Source organism: Bombina bombina, chromosome 5, assembly GCF_027579735.1.
Source record: "Bombina bombina isolate aBomBom1 chromosome 5, aBomBom1.pri, whole genome shotgun sequence".
NCBI classification, from domain to species: Eukaryota; Metazoa; Chordata; class Amphibia; order Anura; family Bombinatoridae; genus Bombina; species Bombina bombina.
In genome coordinates this window covers 386,745,548-386,751,547 of record NC_069503.1, presented here as the reverse complement: position 1 = coordinate 386,751,547, position 6,000 = coordinate 386,745,548, and the positions used below count along the sequence as shown (strand labels likewise).

At 36.6% G+C, this 6,000-nt stretch overlaps 1 protein-coding gene across 1 annotated transcript in view; it reads left to right on the top strand.

The window, feature by feature from the left end:
* EFHB (EF-hand domain family member B) overlaps positions 1–6,000 on the top strand; it is a 159,395-nt gene that overhangs the window by 30,267 nt on the left and 123,128 nt on the right. The window lies entirely within an intron of this gene.

The window sequence follows — 6,000 nt, the reverse complement described above, 5'->3', positions numbered from 1 at the left end:
AACTGTTAGGTTTTTTTGCAGCTTTAGCTCCCAGTAGTGCATTGCTGCTCCTGCTCTTGATATATGGATAGGAAGTGGAAGCTTAAAAATGCTTGATGATGAAATGCATCATCCCATCAACCTCATACATCCCATTAACCCCTTAATGACCACAGCACTTTTCCATTTTCTGTCCGTTTGGGACCAAGGCTATTTTTACATTTTTGCGGTGTTTGTGTTTAGCTGTAATTTTCCTCTTACTCATTTACTGTACCCACACATATTATATACCGTTTTTCTCGCCATTAAATGGACTTTCTAAAGATACCAATATTTTCATCATATTTTATAATTTACTATAAAAAAAATTATAAAATATGAGGAAAAATTGAAAAAAACCCCACTTTTTCTAACTTTGACCCCCAAAATCTGTTACATATCTACAACCACCAAAAAACACCCATGCTAAATAGTTTCTAAATATTATGCTGAGTTTAGAAATACCCAATGTTTACATGTTCTTTGCTTTTTTTGCAAGTTATAGGGAAATAAATACAAGTAGCACTTTGCTATTTCCAAACCATTTTTTTTTCAAAATTAGCGCTAGTTACATTGGAACCCTGATATCTTTCAGGAATCTCTGAATATCCATTGACATGTATATATATATTTTTAGTAGACATCCCAAAGTATTGATCTAGGCCCATTTTGGTATATTTCATGCCACCATTTCACCGCCAAATGCGATCAAATAAAAAAAATCGTTCACTTTTTCACAAATTTTTTCACAAACTTTAGGTTTCTCACTGAAATTATTTACAAACAGCTTGTGCAATTATGGCACAAATGGTTGTAAATTCTTCTCTGGGATCCCCTTTGTTCAGAAATAGCATACTTATATGGCTTTGGTGTTGCTTTTTGGTAATTAGAATGCCACTAAATGCCACTGCGCACCACACGTGTATTATGCCCAGCAGTGAAGGGGTTAATTAGGGAGCATGTAGGGAGCTTTTTGGGGTAATTTTAGCTTTAGTGTAGTGTAGTAGACAACCCCAAGTATTGATCTAGGCCCATTTTGGTATATTTCATGCCACCATTTCACCGCCAAATGCGATCAAATTAAAAAAAACGTAAAATTTTTCAAAATTTTAGGTTTCTCACTGAAATCATTTACAAACAGCTTGTGCAGTTATGGCACAAATGGTTCTAAATGCTTCTCTGGGATCCCCTTTGTTCAGAAATAGCAGACATATATGGCTTTGGCGTTGCTTTTTGGTATTTTGAAGGCTGCTAAATGCCGCTGCGCATCACACGTGTATTATGGCTAGCAGTGAAGGGGTTAATTAGGTAGCTTGTAGGGAGCTTGCAGGGTTAATATTAGATTTAGTGTAGAGCTCAGAAAGTCTGCCAGTACTAAAATAAAAGCTATATTTGTATTTTTTGGTGTTTTTTTTTTAAAGCATATTTACATATGCTGTTGTGTACTATCCCCCCTTAGCCCCCAACCTCACTGATCCCCCCCAAACAGCTCTATAACCCTCCCACTCTAACTTAATGGGCGCCATCTTGGGTACTGGCAGCTGTCTGCCAGTACCCAGTTTAGAAGAAAAAATGTATTTGTTTTACATTTTTTAGACTTTTCTGTAGTGTAGCTTCCCCCCCACACAAAAACCAACCCCCCACCCCTCCACGATCTCTTTTAGTGTTTATTTTTTTGGTGTGCCTAGGCCACTTAACATTTTACTTTTATTCACTTTCCGTAGTGTAGCGGTTCCCACCCGCTCCCGCCCCGTGCACGCGCCCGCCCGCCACCCTCCGTGCACGCGTGCGCATCCGTGCGCGCCCCCGACGGTCCCTCGCCCGATCCCGCCCCCCTCGACGTCACACGGCACACCGATGGCCGCCCACCCGCCTCCCAAGTCGGCTCCCACCCACCAACGATACCGGCCATCGATGTCCGGTGCAGAGAGGGCCACAGAGTGGCTCTCTCTGCATCGGATGGCCATGTCAGGTTATTGCAGGATGCCTCCATATCGAGGCATCACTGCAATAACCGGAAAGCAGCTGGAAGCGAGCAGGATCGCTTCCAGCTGCTTTCCACACCGAGGACGTGCAGGGTACGTCCTCAGGCGTTAACTGCCTTTTTTTTGAGGACGTACCCTGCACGTCCTCGGTCATTAAGTGGTTAAAATAGTTAGTAGTTATTAGTGTTATTAAACTTTTTTTTAATTCTTGCACATACATACTGTTACTTGTAAATACATTTTGTTATTATATAATTTATGTTTGTGTCCGTATCTCTTAAAACAAGTTAGTTTAACCTCCTGTTTGCTAGTACAACTGATTTACTGTGTCGCAAAATGATGTAGGTCTAAAAAGTGTGTCACCAACATGAAAAGTTTGGAAAGCTCTGCTATAGATAATAAAAATAATTTAGATGATATGGTTGTTTTTATATATATATATATATATATATATATATATATATATATATAAAGATATATAGATAAAGATATATAGATTTTATAGTTAATATAGATATAGACATAGATGATACTGATTAAGCTATAGATGTAGATGATATAGATACAGATGCTTTAAGATATAGACATAGATAATATATAGACATGAATGCTAAATATAAAGATTATGTAGGTATAGATAATACTGATGATGCAGATGTATAGGTAATATATGTGATAAAACTGTAGCGATATAAGTTATATACATAGAGATGATTAATGATATACATTATTTATGTCAGGCATGCTTGACAAAAGTGACAAAACGTTTTTCATTATTTTTGAATGAAAGGTAAATTATACATTGATTTTTGGATAAGACAAGATTATGAACTACCAACTGAGTATAAAGAATAACCAACCTCCTAACTTTTGCATTTTTTTTGTGAAAAGTTTTTTTGTAATTGAGCATAATTTTATCTACTCAGATACTATCCAGCTAAAAAATGTTTTCAATGTAAACAACCTAACAGAGGTTTGATTAAAGTGAAGGTCAATTTTCATCAATGAGTGCCCGGTTTTTAAAAATACTTTTAAAAACAGGGGCACTTTCATTGATGAAAATTAACATTGCACTGGATTTGAAGAAATACCTTTTACTTCTGCAAAGCCGGATCGACAGTCCCCCTCCTTTTTCTTCCTGCTGTAGACCACAGCAATGACGAAACTGGCTTCCTCCAATCACAGCCGGGCATCACGAGCTGGACGCTCTGGGGTGCAAGCCATGATTGGAGGAAGCCGGTTCTGACGTCAGTACAGAGGAACTGAGGATGAGATCGGCGATCCGGTTTTGCAGGAGTAAAAGATAAGTATTTCTTCAAATCCAGTGCAATGTAAATTTTCATCAATGAAAGTGCCCCTGTTTTTAAAAATATTTTTAAAAACCGGGCACTCATTCATGAAAATTGACCTTCACTTTAACGATTATCCGAGATGTGCTTGGAAATATGTAATAAAACTGTAACATGCAATTATTTTTATACCTATGCTTACATGAAACCCTCTATCACCAATTGGTAGTAAAATCCTACACACTTTTTTTTAGATAACTGACAAATATAAAGCACTTTAAAAACAAAGGCAAAACACTGTATTAATCTTGTTTCTGGGAAAACTCTTAAAGCAACACTCAACTCAAAATTAAAATTTTCATGATTCATGCTGAGGCCTTACTAGGCTTGTCCACCGCAGGCTCCAGCAATTCAGTTTCACATGTGGAGAGGATTACACTTTTAGTAGTATTTGGTAGTGCAAGTTGTAGGTCAACAAATGATTTAGCCTGCTACTTTAGATGGCATTAATAAAAGGGGATATGCAATGAATAATCATAGTTTGTCTTTTCCAGTGCAGAAAATGTTGGCTGCCTGGACATGCCACCCCCACTTAAAGACCATTTTAATATGTGGGTATAGGGCTATACTTAATTTTACAGAGCTTTGTAATACATATTGGGCTAGTTTACATTGATGTGGTAAAGTTTGGAAACTCGTGGTAACATAAAAATGTTCCATAGACTTTAATGGAGATAAATGTTTTTAGCTTCTTTCTATACGTTGAATTCATTCTATTCTTTTCTTTCTTTGTTGAGAAACACTTCTCTAGATTTTATACATAGATGTAACCGCTATTGTTTACGTTTAAATTATTTTTCTGTCTACATTTCAATTTTCAAAGTTGTACAACTTTGAAACAAAAAAAATGTAATTGTGCTGAAATTTGGCTTCTATGTAACTATAACTAGTAAATACAAAACTGCCAAATTTCAATTAAATTGCTTATTTCATGTAGAAAAAGTGATGTATTTCAGAAAAATTCAATTGACTTATAATTGTGATTTTTGGTCAGTGGTACCGCTGACATGGCTGAATGTATTTTCATGAAACTTGGCATGCTAATAGCTTTTGACCTGATCTAATGCCCTTTGGCAGTTTAAAGTTCATAACTTCTATTATTCTTAAGCTATTTCTTTCAAATAAGCTTTTGTTTTGTAGCAGTGCAAATTGCACAGTTATGTTGCCACCTGACATGCTCATTAGAGGTCGTCTTCTTCAGCACGTTATTATTCTAGATGCAGTAGAGGAATCTATTAGCAGAAGGAGCCTATTTCTGTGTTCACTTCTTCAGACTGATTGATTTTTTAAAAACTTTACAGCCTGAAGAAAAATTATAGTGCAGAGGGGCAGAGCTCAATTAAAGTGACATAATACCCATATGCTAAATTATTTGAAAGTGATGCAGCATAACTTTAAAAGACTGACAAGAAAATATCACCTGTATGCCTCTGTGCAAAAATGGAAGCTATTTTACCCCAAAAATCCTTCAGCCCACTAGAGTAAGTGCTCTGTGATCCAGAGATACTTTTTTTTTTTTTTTTTTTTTTATTTAAATAAAAAACATTTTTTTATTGAGGTTGAAAGTTATAACATGGCAGACAAAAATACAGTGATTTGAGTAATACAGTATACAAATACAAGTCACAAGAAATATAAATACACACATTTATAAACAGATATACGCAACAATGTGCATTCTTAAAGAAGTGTCTGTATCTTCAGAATTAACCTTAAAAACAGACCCCCATTTTTTATTTTAATTTCAGTTAGAACATTATTTCCCTCAATAAAAAAACCTTCATCACTCTCGGACCTCACCTTGCACATTAGCACTTTAGAAGGTGATGCCTAATAAAAGTAAAGTAAATAAAGTTTTTTTGAGCAAAATGTATATTTGCCTGCTATTCCTTCGCTATATACGATAATGGGGATCCACTAGCTTCAATGTAATTATTTGGAGACTAAGTTGGTATGAGAAAGACTATCACCTAGATTACGAGTTGTGCGTTAGGGTTAAAAATTAGCGTTGGCCGGTCCCAACGCTGCTTTTTAACGTCCGCTTGCAGGTACAGGTGTACCGCTCACTTTTTTGGCCAGACTCGGAAATACCGCAAATCCACTTACGTCAATTGCGTATCCTCTTTTTTTCAATGGGACTTGCATAGCGCCGGTATTACGAGTCTCTCAAAAAGTGAGCGGTAGACCCTCTCCTGTCAAGACTGGTACCGCATTTTAAAGTCAGTAGTTAAGAGTTTTACACTACAACGCCGTAGCATAAAACTCTTAACTAAAGTGTTAAAAAGTACACTAACACCCATAAACTACCTATTAACCCCTAAACCGAGGCCCCCCCACATCGCAAACACTAAAATTAACTTTTTAACTCCTAATCTGCTGAACCGGACATCGCCGCCACTATAATAAATATATTAACCCCTAAACCGCTGCACTCCCGCATCGCAAACACTAGTTAAATATTTTTAACCTCTAATCTGCCGTCCCTAACATCGCCGCCACCTACCTACATTTATTAACCCCTAATCTGCCGCCCACAACATCGCCGCCACTATATTAAATGTATTAAACCCTAAATCTAAGTCTAACCCTAACACCCCCTAACTTAAATATAATTACAATAAATCTAAATAAAATTACTACAATTAACT